Source organism: Zophobas morio, unplaced genomic scaffold, assembly GCF_036711695.1.
Source record: "Zophobas morio isolate AGI-343-1 ecotype UQ-CSIRO unplaced genomic scaffold, CSIRO_AGI_Zmor_V1 ptg000002l, whole genome shotgun sequence".
Taxonomy (NCBI): domain Eukaryota; kingdom Metazoa; phylum Arthropoda; class Insecta; order Coleoptera; family Tenebrionidae; genus Zophobas; species Zophobas morio.
The window spans coordinates 22,555,517-22,570,782 of NW_026972107.1; the positions used below are offsets into that span (position 1 = coordinate 22,555,517).

The 15,266-nt window shown below is 33.2% G+C and overlaps 1 long non-coding RNA gene across 1 annotated transcript in view; it reads right to left on the minus strand.

The window, feature by feature from the left end:
* LOC135130655 (uncharacterized) overlaps window positions 1-15,266 on the minus strand; it is a 114,992-nt gene that overhangs the window by 25,669 nt on the left and 74,057 nt on the right. Inside the window, exon 4 of the long non-coding RNA XR_010280826.1 lies at window positions 10,725-10,929. This is a non-coding gene — a long non-coding RNA (uncharacterized LOC135130655). The remainder of the gene's footprint in view (window positions 1-10,724; window positions 10,930-15,266) is intronic.

Genomic DNA, 15,266 nt, shown 5'->3' on the forward strand with positions numbered 1-15,266 from the left:
TGTTTTATAGCGATCTTTTTATCACAATCAAAGCTACTAAATTCATTTTTTAATAGATAATAATTTACGTATCTGCACATGAGACTGAATTATTTTCGTTGATCATTCTCGTTAAGTATAAGTAATATTAATATGCCGATAATACCAGCTGTTTTTAACGATCAGAAATAAAACGCAAATAAATGATACAAAAAACACCTTAGGCTTTACGTAGGTACTAAAGCCTAAACACCACTCACCACTGAATAGGGAGCACGTGAAACCACCTCAATTTTTTTCCAATTTACACCCGATCGCTCCAATTAATAAGATAGAGATAAAATTATCCGTGCGACTTGATCTGAAAAGAGATGAACTAGCCGGAGGCTAGCGGCCTGAAGCGGCACCCTGATCAACGTTTTAGCCAATGTAGTACCGAATGACGATGCGTCAAGGTTGCGGTCTCAATAGTAAGATGCATTCTCGGCGGAGGCTAGTCTTTATCGCTGAAACCAAGCGCGGAGTGGTGTGAATTATGATTGTAAGGGCGCAAATATAATTTTTTTCGACATTTTAACCTGATATCTGATGAAAGTAAATTAAATCAAACAAAATATTCTGAAAAGTAACAAATGTCTACAAAAATACAAATTCTTTCATCGAAAAAATTAGAGGAAGTTCAGCCCCAAAAAACATAGGAGGCTCAGCCTCCCCTGCCTCCTCTGAGGAGCCGCCACTGCTTCATTGATAGACAACTAGAATAGTTAACCATCTGTATTATTAGTCAAAACAAATTGGGATTTCCTAAAAGAATACGCAAATTCGGTCTGTCGTATACATATTTTTCCTATACAGAAACATTTAACAATTTACAAACCAAAAATTACAAATGATAAAAGCAAACTATAAGGCTTATATTAAGGAAGCGGAGAATATGCTAACCAAAAATCCAAAAAATTCCTGGGGATTTATACAACAGAAAAAGTGTAGAACTCGTATCCCTGGAGTCATGACTTATATAGTCAAGAATTGAAGAAGACACCTACTACTATCATGGTCGGATTAAGCGACTTTTTTAAAAGGGTACATATTCAGTCAAATCCTGTGCCACCTGGCTTTTCAGTGAGATGTGACTCCGATGTCGATGTGTCAGTGGAGAAGTTGACTTTGTCAGAAGTACTGGAAGCTCTCAAGCGATCTAAAAATACATTAACTTCTGGTATTGACGGGATTCCAAGTTTTTTATTAAAAGACTGTGCATCAGTGCTGGCTGAGCCACTATTTTATTTATTTAACCTGATATTGAAAAAAAGTACCGTTCCTTCGGTATGGAAAAAATCCGTCATTTGCCCAATTTTTAAAATTGGAAATTCAACTGAAATCGAAAACTATACGCCAATTTCTCTTTTATGTAATTTTGGCAAGGTACTCGAAGTGATATTGTATAAAAGAATATATCCATTGATTCATTATTTCACCCAATCAGCATGGATTCATGGAAAGAAGATCGAGTTTAACTAACCTGATTTGTATCACACAGGATTTATTGGAAGTAATTGATGACCATATACACAGATTTTAGGAAAGCGTTTGACCAAGTTACTGCTCGAGAAACTACGTAGGATAGGATTTTCCGATTCTCTCCTCTCTCTCTTTGAGTCTTACTTATTTAATCGAGAACACTGCGTAAGATATCAGAACAGTCTTTCCAAATCTTTTAACCCAACCTATGGTATACCTCAAGGGTCAAATTTAGGCCCAATATTATTTCTTTTATTTATAAATGACTTGCTATTTAAGTTTTCATGTAAGACACTTTCATTTGCTGATGATGTCAAAATGTATGGAAAAATACAAACAGTCAACGACTGCTACTGGTGCTTACTAAATTGTCTAATATTAAATGTCTCAAACTGCTATGTCGTAACGTACATCAAAATGAAACAGCCCTTACAATTCATCTATAGGATTGGTAACAAAGAAGCTCAGCGTACTGACTGTATTAAAGATCTAGGCGTTTTCTTTGACACAAAGCTGGATTTTATTAATCACATTAATTATGTTGCTGGTAAGGCGTATAAAAACCTAGGCTTTATTCATAGAAATTGTAAAGAATTTAGTAATGTACAAGCTTTGAAAATGTTGTATTACGCGCTAGTTCGATCGCAGCTAGAGTACCTACTGCTCAATTGTCTGATCACATATCCATGGGATACATGTAGATCGTTTAGAATCTATTAAAAGGAAATTCCTTCACAAGCAACTTTGGAAATTGGGATTTTTGACTCTATTAGTAAATAGTGATTCTTTGTTATGGATATAGTCAATTTTCTAGTGTGAAAGTTTATCTGGGCGCCATAGGCTCGACAAAAAAACTGCTATATAATACGGTGTAGAAATGCCATATTTAAGCAAAATTGTAAACAAATTATAGGGTATATTATATTATAACGACTGTTCTCTTGAAAAAATCATCAACTTGGCATTGCTTTTTTGGGAGAAGAAAACGTATAGAAAAACGGATGCGTTTTATTAATCTATATATAATGGTATGTAATCGCTATTTCCGCGTTGTCAGCTGTCATCGATTAAATTTTAGGTTCATTGTCGACATACTTCACAATGTTTTAAAAATCAAGGCCAAGAGCATGCTTTGACGTTTTACATTTCCATGTAGACATTTTTTGATGTACAATTTTAAATGATACTGGGAAACATAGACTATTGAAATTCCACCGAAGCTAAAGCTTATTCCCAATCAATAGGCGCCACCTCTTGATCCAGATGGAGTAATTATAGCTTGTGAATGGTGTTACATATTTGAATGACTTCAATGAAGGTGCTGATCACATCATCAGAATTGCCAATTGGATATAAAATTTCGTATTTAGTTAGCAGCTGAAAAGGATTTGTAAGAAGAAGATCTAAAATAGAAGGAGTTTTGTTAACCCTGAATCTGGTGTTATCTTCACCAATAAATTTAGTATTTGCAAAACAAACTAATCAATGTTATTACTTTCAAAAATGTGGGCTTATCAGGCTGATTATCACTCTATAAACGCCATAGGTTTTGAAAATTTAGGTTTGAAATGACATATTGACAGCCAACACTGAATAATTAATATTTGTTTTTTTCATAACTTATACAAGGTTTATCAAAAATGGCTACAGAAATTACGCGAGAAGAAATCAACATTTTGTGCCAGAAAAACGTTTCTTTTTAAGTAAGTACTGTTTTCAAAATGTAATATATAAATAAATATGTATTTATGAAGTCTTCATAAACTAGGAAAAAAACTAATTCAAGACAAGTCTAAACGAAGAACGAAATTAAGACCTCTATGAAAGAGAAAACAATGTTATTTGATACCTGCAGATAGTAGATAAAAAAAGTCTCGTTCAAATAGACATATCCACCAGATAAAGTAAAATAAGAAAAGGCAAGCTGCAAACAATTTTGCAATTGTCGATACAGAAATGAGCTCGATATACAGGGTTCCTATAAATGATTATAGGGTACGTCATGTAAACGTGCCGCCTCTTCGATTTGAAGCGTACTAAATGCCCAAGGACGCATGACAAAGACCAGACGCATCTGTATAATTAGTTGCCTAAATGCTTCATATCTTTTTAACAAATAAAACTAATTCATTACAATAAAAAGAATCAAATTTATTGCGATTAAACATGACAGTAAATGTTGAAAATTTTCACCATTTTGATCAAGACCCATTGTTCAATTTCATGTTGCAACAGAAACTCCTGACTGTAGAGGAAATTTTGTCAAAGATGTTTGCGGATCCTGCCCAAGTCGTCTCAAATCATCAACAACTTCCTCAGATACTCAACGTCTTTCCCGAAATGTCTCTTTGTTGACATTGCCAGTTCGAACAAATTTGTTGATTACATCTTTAATGTGAGCCTTTAACGATGTTTCTTGAATCAATAAATCACGGTATTTGTCCAGGTATTCTTGCTTACAAGCGGTTACAGAATACACACACTTTTCGTTTATGAAGTCTTGTTCAACAAAATAAACCATTTTCACGATGTGCGCTTCCTAGCACCAAAACAAAATTTTCGTACGCAACCATCAAGAATTTTGAAAACAGTTCAGGGGTTCCACAAGGTTCGAATTTGGAACCATTGTTTTTTAATCTATTTGATGATGACATAAAAATTGTTTCGACAATTACTTGCTTAGAAGATACTCAGTTGCTACAAGTTAATCTTAATATCATCACAAAGTGGTCAAATGACAACATGTTCAAGATAATTAGAAGTAAATGTTTTTATATCTGCTTTACTCGTAAAGACGCACACATAGACTCTGTATATTCAATTGAAAATGTTGTTATAGCAAGGGAAATGTCAAGCAGAGATCTTGGTGTAATTTTTGACAGCAACTTAAATTTCAATCTACACATTGACCACATGGCTACCTCTGCTAATAAGTCGTTAGGTTTTATAATGAGGATATCTAAGTCTTTTAAGAATTATGATTTAATCAAGACTTTGTTCTATGCCCTCGTTTTAAGTAAACTGGAATACGCATGTTTGATTTGGTATCCTTTGTATTTAAAACACAACATGGTATTAGACAAAATTCAAAGAAAGTTCCTAAAATTCCTTTCATTCAAATGTAATGGAACATATCCAGAACGAGGGACAGATATGACAATCCTTCTTCAACGTCATCAGATGTCTTCACTTCCATATCGAAGAGATATACATTGTGCAAAGTTTCTAGTGAAACTTTGGAATAACAAAATTGATTGTAGAAATATACTCGCCAATATAGGATTCAATGTACCTCGATTATCGTCGAGATACGTAAATACTTTCAATATCCCAAGAGCTCGGACCAATGTTCTACGTCGCGCACCAGTTACTACAATGAGTCGCTGTGCAAATAAACTCATACCAGATATGTTTTTTATTAAAAGTTAATCTGTAACAAAGTATAACGTTTGTATTCATTATTATTTTCGTTTGTTATTTCATTGGTGAGTGAAGTACTGTATTATTTTATTTTTATTGTTGTCCTGTAATTAGGAATTTTTTCCTGTTGGACAATAAAGTATTATTATTATGATTATTATTAAAACATCTGTTTTGTTGTTGTGAACGTCGATCAACGAGAATTACTATAATTCACACTTGAAAAACGTTAAAACAATAAAAACGACGACTTTAAATGACACGTTAAAAATGTCATTAATGACAAGTGAGAACTGTCATAGTGAGGCATAATTTCAGCGAAGCGGGGTTTTCGAAATCCATGGCCAACTACTGCGCCGTTAGAATCATTTATAAAAGCCCTGTATAATGTAGGTACGCAAAACTCGATACAAATATCTACACATAGTAAAATAAACAGAAAAGATTTACAAGCTGATAAACGATACCGTCGTCTGCTATAACAAAAAAAATGTCTTCGAAATCGTGAATCTCATTAAAGGCACTGATTTTTGCCGCCTCGTCGAAAGCATGAATTATAATCTAACTACCAAGCTAACCCCGTGTGTCAGTTTATGATTTATAGTAAATGTCACTTAAAATTTAAACGGTAAGATTGAAAACCTATAAATTTCCAACTATAACTAAGTATAATCCATAATCATTTATGGTGTAAATGTTTCCTGTATAGACCTAAATTCTAGGTAAAATTCATCCTCGCTGTCTTTGATCATTCACGAATCTGCCAATTCACGAAGGAACACGATGACGTCAAACCGCCAGTTGCAACATACGACTTTATATTTCCTCTTATACGTTTACTTGGGCTGATCTAGTTTTTTATTAGCGACAATGTCTTTTAATTTTTTGGTGAATGAGATGTGTTTAAAAGCTACTCAAGGCTAGTGAATTTCGCAGACGTGTTACACACACTGGTTTTTCCACAAGTACAATGAATGGTGTGCATTTAAATTGCGTTTGTCCCTTATAATAGGTACATATATATTTTTATTTTATACGTTGTTTTAAAGAACTATAACAAGACGTCCATTACGTCCAGTTTCTCCGAAAAATTCTTAAATACATTATTTTTTTAATATAACGTCTACGTGTAATTTTTAAAACAGGGGTGAGTGTTAAACTATAGATAAATGAGGATCTGAAGCTGCATAATTAACCGAGTTTTACTTATCACGTCATCAATTTTTTGGATAAATTTTAGCTACCACGTTACCCTTTTCACGATAACTTAAATTTTAAAGAATCAAGTTCGTTAGTTTCGTAAATAATGTATATAATGAAATAACAAACAAAAACTAGACAAAACCTAAAATGAAAAAGTCAGTTGTCTTCAAAAAAAAATTGGTATTCTGATTTATTTTGCTACTTATTCTTAGTACTACGAGGCTTAGATGGACAAGTAGGAGAAGTGACACAATGTCTTGGAAGTTAAACTAAAAACTGATCAATAAACGTGGTGTAAGCAAAAGCCTGGCCGACATGAACGTCTCCAGTCAATTGCATCGGTTCCATTCTTATTTCAATTATTCGTTTTTTTGTTCATTTCCTTCCTTTACTTTTGCAAGTATACTGACCGCACTGAACCATTAACATCAGATTACTTAAATGGTGGCAAATTTATTAGGCAGATTTTCTAGCAAATTAGCACATATATTCTCACTTGAAGGAAAAAATGCACTTGTACATTCCGATTTTCGCATATTTTCATTAAAACCGTTCCAAAAAGTCTTCCCTGGAATGTATAAGGTGTTGGTATCAGTCTAAATCGATTGCATTTCCATAATTAATTATTGTTCTGCTTGCCCCAACATATGAACAGAGTGATGTTGCATTGTAATTTTTTGCCATTTGCATAATGCACCTTAACTTTCGCATACGTAATCAAGATAATAGAAGCAGACACCAATATTTAAATGATATCAGATCTAAGAAATGCATTTAGCATTAAGGAAGTCGGGGTTGTTTCAGCCTCGGTTGGCAAAACAACAGACAAATGTGATATCTAAACGCACACCAGAAACATGGGCATACCTTATGTTTATTATGTCCGCACACGGGGAATAATAAACAACAGTTTCGCATTAAACGCACCATAAAATACGTACCAACACTATAAAATTATTTCTACAAAAGTTGCAGCTGCAGTTCCGATGGAGACTTAAAAATGTAACGAGTATGAAACTGAGTTAAAAACTTTACAATTATGTTTTAAGCGACCTATTCAGAATTATTTCCAATAAGATTAAAAGTTCTGGGGGAGCTTTTCCTCTGGCGCCCCCGGGTCGTGTGTGGAATAAGAATAAAGCAAGCAGGACACATGTGTATGGATGCGTGTATATCCATGCATTTTCAGTTTCAAAAGAAATGTTTCCACCCCTGTTTTATGTAAGCTGCTTCCGTATTCACAAGGGAGAAATTTTCTTAGCGCTTCAGACATGGATTTATTTTGCGGGAGGCGATTTCTCCGCTACAGCAGGCTAACTGGACAAAGGCATTTTGCAGTTTATTTCAGACTCCACTTTTTTCTTTATATGCACTCGCTTTTTACGAATGCTGCGGAATCGAAAAAAGCAGACACGACACAAAGAAATAAAACACTGAGATGAAGGGTGTTTAAAAAGTGATAGCATGTACGAAAAGTGTGAAAAGAAACATTATGAATTAGTAATTACTGTTATCATTTACAGATATAGCTTTTCCGACGTGATGCTGTAAAAAGTCATTTTCTCAAAAAGAGTGAAAAAAGAAAAACAGAGACAAAAGAAAGAAAAATTGCTATAAAAAAAGGGAGGTCAAAAACTTTAAAAAACTGTTAATAATATACTGAAATAATTTCTGCATCAAAAAAGAGTTCTTCTAAAACAAAGCCGAAAACATAAAATAAAATTTGTGCCATCTGAAAAAATTGAGAGATTTTCCAAATCATGAAGGAATATTTACTGTTAAATTATATGCATTATTCCCATCTAAAGGTCAACTGATATTAGTTATAATTTAAACATATTTTAGGTTAGTTTTTCTCTCAATCATGGTAGTATAGTACTCATATTTTTGTTATAAATGCATCAATTATGTTATTAAGTCATCCATTTTATCCAGTACACACTTCAGAAGAATCAGTATCCCAAATAGAACCGTACAAACACCGTCAACATTTAGAATGGTAGACTTGCAGTAAAAATATAACATTTGTTAAATAATATCTTAGTGTTTGGTCCTAAACATTTGTTAACAATAAATAATATTTTTTATATACAGGGTTGCTAAAAAGTATGAAAACAGTTGAATATCGCGAGAACGGTTTATCAGAAATCATTGAAATTTGGTACACATAAGTATTTTAACTTTATCCTCTGAAAGATTATTCAAATTTCCATCAACATTTGTTTCGGAGATACAAGGTCAACTTGATTTTTTTAAGTGACATGAGGGTGATAAATTTAATATTTTTGAAAAAAGCATTTTTTGCAAGGACACGTATGTCAGTTTGGACGAATGTAGTGTAAAATTAATAATAAAAGTAAAGTATTCCCAAATTTTCGGAAAAATGTAGTGAGTCGTCTTGACTCTTGATTTCTATTCAATATAATATCGAAACAATTTAGTCATTCTGCCATGTGTGGTAGCAGAGGTGCGACTGAAGACTGAACTGAAAATCATTTATGGTACGCGTAATTTAAAACAAATAGCGATAACGCTTGTTGAGATTGTAAAAGTAAGAGTGAAACAGAAACTGAATTAAAAGATATTTTCTACGGATTGCAATCACCGGATCACAATGCCAATGATCCAGACTTTTTTTTATTGCTTCGACTTTCGTTTATTAAATAAACCATTGCATTTTATTTTGACTTTATTGTAATTCACATTTGGTTAATCATAACTTGTGTAGTCCTAAAAACTATGAAAACAATTAATTTTAAGTTTAAAATTACTGTTTATCTTAACAGTTCATTTAAACCTAAATTTAAGACTAATGTATTAATCTAACAGGCTTTAAGCTGTGAAAACATTACAGAGAAAATTATTATCTTTTCTAAAAATTTTTCAAATACGTAAGTAACATTTTACTTGTGATTTAATTAATTCAATTCTGTCTACTAGACAAAAAATGGCTCTAAGATAATTTATAAAGAACTTTCCTCGCCGCTGAAGTACAAAAGTTGGCGACACAAACACCGACGACAAAGATTTTTTTTCAGTACTTGTGAAGGATAATTGTTTTCTGTTTTTTTTTTCAGTTCTCAAGTTATTTATTTTCATTGTTACTGCATCTGACAACAACTTTACATTAGTGTTGACGTTATGCCATGAATTCGAGTTTGTTGAAATTTCGCTAGCCTTAAAATTTTATCGCATACTATAATAGCTACAAAATTACTGGTATCAAAAATAGCTTGATAATTCAACGAATGCAAAGTATTAGGTTGGCTATTACCTGATATCAAAAAAGAAAGAACACTACACTCTAAAGTACTATCGTGGTAAATAGTTTTGCCACGTCGAAAGACACTTCCTTTTTTTTTTTTTTTGATAGGCTATTAAGTAAAACTCATCTAAACAGTATTCCCCAAACAATTTTCGCATTTCTTTGATTAGATTTTAGACTCCTATGTCTGTGTTTATAAACTTAAATTACGGAGAAATTTAGACTTCTGAATTAATTCAAAAATATAGATTTTTTTTCAATTTTATCACTTCAGCTCATAATACGATAGTGCTATTCCACAGTGAAGCTTTAAAGTTAGAAGAATGCATAAATTTTATATTGTCAAATACATGTGTAACAAAAAAAATCAACTTTAAGCTGACTTACAACTTTTCCGCCTATTCGACATCCTGCCAGGCCTGCTGGAACATAATAACAACAAAATGTGAAGTCGAAATCCCAGGAGACACGCGAATACATTCAAATCCCGACCTGACGTCATAACATCAGCAGGGTTGCTACCCTCGACCGCTTGCTCCCACAGGTCCGATCTCGCAGCAATCATCATAGAGTATACTCGGAGATATCACGTATAAATTACATCTGCTTCGACAAAGACCCTTAAAAAACCCATGCGCCAGATAAAGGGGTGATCTTACCCTTATGTAAATCAGGGCCCAATGAGGCTGCCGTGAGGTTTATATAAACTACCCTTGAACATGCGCGAGATTGAAAAACCCGAGGGTTCTTTACAACGACTTGAAAATCCTCAACCAATCAAATCGTTCACTTTACACCCTATTTTAAATATAAAATCTAGAAGAAAATGGTTTCGGTTTGAATGAATGCCGTCCCAACTGATTTAAAATGTAAAATAATCTTCTGTAAAAATATTCAACACCTGTTTTTTTAAACACTAACTAAGGCTTCAGAACTAACGAAATAAGTATGGTCATGCTTGGGTCAAGATAATTTGAACTGAATCATACTTGGATGTGACCCCTTGCGTCTGTGCTGCTTTGCGGTCTTAACTTGAACTTTTAACAACAAATTTATTGTTAGTTCAAACGATTTCACGTTCAGCGACCAGTCGATTACAGATTATCTTGATCACACCACATTTCGATTCCTTACAGATATTCGAGGTTCATTCCTGTCCACCTGATGATTAATTATACAACCATTTGCTGAATAAATCATGGATTTCTTTGCATACAACCGATTATTTTGATTTATGTATTATATCCTTGTTAATTAGGTTTTCCTGTTGGAAATGAGAAATGTGATTATTATTATATGAAATTAAGGCCATCGGTTTTTTAGATGTCCTACATACCGAGAAAGGTTTGAAAGCGTGGAATTGGGAAGTCAACTAGAATCATTATAGGTGAAGTGGGGCCAAAGTTGAAACCAATTACACCCCATTGTTGCCAGCGACAGACCTGCTCGCTTCAAATGTTTCCGTAGTCCGGCTTCAACTATTCCGTCGCAATGGAGATTTCAATTTAGCGATATGTAGCTCAAAAATTCACCCAAACGACCTGAAATCAAACAGAAAGAGCGTATTATTTAATTCAGTTTCAGGCGCAATTAATTCTGCGTGGAGGAGGGAATTTTCCTCGCTATCGACACGAGAAACTGCGATAAATGATCCTGTGATCCAGACGTGTCTCGACTAGGATCAAATGATGATTTATATAACATCCTGTCAGCCTGTGACTGATACACTATGCTAAAGTATCCGGTAACCAAGCAATACTGAATAAAAACCATCATAAATCATCACTAATGCAGTCAAAAACCGACAAAATCATATCAGACGCTTTTTAACTTTTCACTAGAATAGGGGGTGATGCTGCACAATGTCCGAGCTCCTCGTCAATATTGATGGTTTTAAAAGCAGAGCGTTGTAAAGAGCTTTGTTTCAAAATTGCCCCTAACTTTAATTAAGAGAAACTCGCAGAATAGAGGCCGACTCAAAATTTATCTTGCAGGGGACCTCAATGCCGATGAAAGCTTTTCAATTACCTGATGAATCTAAAGGACTCATAAAAGTTTTATTCACTTCGTGAAACTTTCTTACGTCATAAGTTTTTAGTTATAAGGTTCTTAAATGAACGGAAAACGACGAAAAATAATAAATTACCCAATTATTTAACAGCTATTATTTTAAGTATCTGACAACTCATCATCCGTCTGGCAAGTGGGTATAAAACCATATTTTTTCTTCCTTGTTTGTTTGCTTTGTTTGGACTATTGTGATGGTCAGCAAAAATGCACCTGTACACAAATTATTACTAAGCAGGTAATATTTAAATAAAATTCTAGTGATTATGTAACTCATTAAAAAATCAGCCACTGTTTTCTTGCTTACCCCTCGCTGATAACTGATGAGCAGTTATACTTGCCACGTCTTTGTATAGGTACTTTAGTGTTTCTCTTGAAACAAAATAAATTATATGTACTATTTTTTCCTCTTGATTCTATGTATAACTACCACTTTTATATTAATCATCGTGGTCCACAGGAGAATTTTGTGCCAATGTTATAAATTCAATGTGTCAATGCAGTTTAACATGTAGATAGTAATGAATCCACTCCTGATTTTATTACGGATTTATAATTCATCAGAAAAGCAACCAATGGTAGCGAGGCGTAGTATAATCACATTCAGTTCCTCGTCCTTAATAAAATAATAGTTTATGTTTGTTTATTAAAACACACCAAATTTGTATTCCTATTAGAAAATGCATTGTTTTATTATGTTATTTGATAATTTAAATATCATTTGATAAAACAAAAATTTAAATTAAACAATAATGTAAAGTAATCCCACAAAATTTTATATCCAAGTACAGACAATTTTTAATGAGTTATATTTTGATTATTGTTAACAATCATTAGTTATTGTTATCACTTAGAAGTATGCAATACATGATGAAAATAAAACAATTTTAAGTACCAGAGAATAAGATGCTGACTAAAAATAACTCAAACATTTTTAATAAACAGAAGCTTTATTTTGCTTTAAACCTGAAATTCCCCATATGTTAAACAGTGAGGAACTTTATAATGCATTGGACGATCTAATTTATGGTTCTTTGCCGCCTGGAACTTTTTATTAACAGCTAGAGTTTTCAACAAAAAAAAAAAAAAAACTAGTAATCTAGCATTTTGAAAAATAGAATTTTTATAGAAAAATTTGGTTACGCTAATTTTTATTTTGGAAATTTACTCATAATAATAGTTAATTCTGCTGTAAAACTTCAAGTTGCTCTATTTAAAGCTACTTACTACACCCAGAATTAAGTAATTCTTAACGTAAGCAAAAGTTTTGTTTTTCTTAAAAAACTATTTCCAAAAATCTTCTGTAAGATATTATAATTTTTTATAGCCAGAATAAGACATGTATTTGTTTTGATTTTAAGTTTTAACCAACTGAAAATAACAGCAAAAATATCACTTATTTTGCTTAATTCGTAAAATGTATATAAATGTATTAACACTCACACTTCCAAAATTTAACCACTATAATATATTCCTGAATTAAATCTATTAGAGCACTTTTATAATACTAAAAAAATGTTTGTTCCACCTGTCACAAACTGAACCAAGAATGGTTTCACAATGAGTTTAATGTGAACTCAAAATAGAAAAATACATTTTTAAAAGTGTTACTAATTTTTTTTTTTTCCTAATTCGCACTTTTTTTGTTTAGGAAACTGTAACACCACGAGGAAAAACATGAAATTATTTATATGATTTCTTTTCAGAACTCTTCAGAAGTAGTCTAACAAAGAATTGTTATCCGATAAAAACAAACTTTTTATTAGTAGTGATGGTGTTTGTTTAAAAATTTGTGTCAAATGATTTCAAATGAACTTTCTTTGCCTCTGAAGCACACTGCGTTAATAGAAAAAAAACTTCTATACTCTTTAAGTTAAAATAAAGATATGTGTGACTATTAAAGTACAGTTAAACAAGCATGCAATGCATAGGTTTCGAGTGAGTTCTTCCACAGCAAAATTTTGTGATGATGTCATCAACAATTTATCAAGGACACATATATCAATTTGAGTTTATTAATACAAAACAATCAGTGTGACAGGCGGGTGACAGCTTTCAAAATTCATTTGGAAACGACATACGATCACCATAACCATAAATGTTTCCAAGAATTCAAAGAAGTCGGTTTTGTAGTTTCTAAGATATTTTTTTTTTCTACAGAAATGATTTTTCCAAAGATCTCGATATTTAAAGTAAAAATAATAAAAAATAATAAACCACAAGTATAAAAACATATTACTTTATAAAATTTAAACTAGGAAATATTGAGACAACGTCAATCAAATTCTTGGTGGGATGACAAATAAATTTTCATTAACGTTTAACTATATAACTACATCGTAATCTTAAAGTACATCAAAAACACTACATAGCAATCGGTCTAACAGTTTCAGAGATTACGCATCTTATTACAGCGACGACAGGCAGAGCGCAGACACATATAAGAAATCAAGATTTCCGTAATATGCAAGCTATAAAACGAAGATAAAACATAAAAGTAACCACTTTTAATACGCGAAGAAAATACAAATGAAAAATTTTATAATAAGCAGTAATTGCAAGTACAAGTGGTAGTTCTGTTTGAAAATTGTTTAAATCCTTTAATTAATGTTCATGAACAAATTCCTAATAAGCTTAGTGACACATGAGTAATAAAAAAACAGTGTTGTAGTATGTTCGCGCTTTATGAATGATACGAAATTGGATTAAGCTTCTGCGAAAAGAGCAAAAATAAAGATAAATGAAGGAACGTATTCTCGTCGCTGCTGAATTTCGTCCGTTATAATTACTAAACCAAAATAATTCCGCTGTTCATTGTATTAGAAATCCAAAAGAAAACACGAGAAGCAAGAATAGCATACACAAAGAAAACAAAGTATATCATATCTTAGCAAGCCAAGTGCATGGCGGCCAATTTTCAAATTCAATTTACGTGGAACAAAGCCCTTCCCACTCTTTTATCTTTTGTTTTATTTTCTTGCACAAAATATTTTGCTAGCAAAATTCCCCAGGTTATATAAAATATTGGTATAGCCAACAACATGGGAATTTCAACTTTTATAACAAACGATCGAAGTCGAAATTGCTTTCGAATTTATTTAAATATTTATGTGGAATCTCCCCGTTCATCAAGTCTGCTCCTTGATCGGGACCTCTCGGGGTGAGTCATTCGAAAATTAGAATAGGAGATGCAAAGCCTTCACATTTGCGTGTAAGTATGTTTATGTTGTTGTATGGTGCAGATGAATGGGGCGGCGAGGGAGCCGCATAGGGATGATGGGGGTGCCGAGAAGGGCTCAGAGAGTGAGAGTTGTCACGCACAGGGTTTGATTGGACTGCTGGCTGATCGATATTGAGAGATTCACCCTCGTCTGGACCAGTCGCTACTATTCGTACTGCATATGTAGAACTGCCATCCTTCCTGCATTATCCTTTCCCCTCATTTGCCTGAACTCCCCATAACCCCTCTAATTAATTCTTCAAAGCGTCGGGCCGGAGCTGCGTTCCTCCAATTAGGACTTAAGCTTCTTAGAGGAAATCGAGGCCTCCATGGGAAAACTTTACAGCTCTCCCCCACAGAATCTAAATAGATTAAATTACTTCCAAAGGCCAAGCAATCATAGTTCACGGCTGCGTTTTGAAGGGGAAATGGGGCAGTGCCTCAATTTAAAATAACGCATCTGCGTTATTCGCGGTTGGGGGAGGAACGCGGAACTGGAACAGAGATAAATATATTTAAAGATGATTTCGCTACTATCAATGCTGCGTTCCACATTGGTGACATTTGCCCCCTGCTGTTAGAGAACATCAT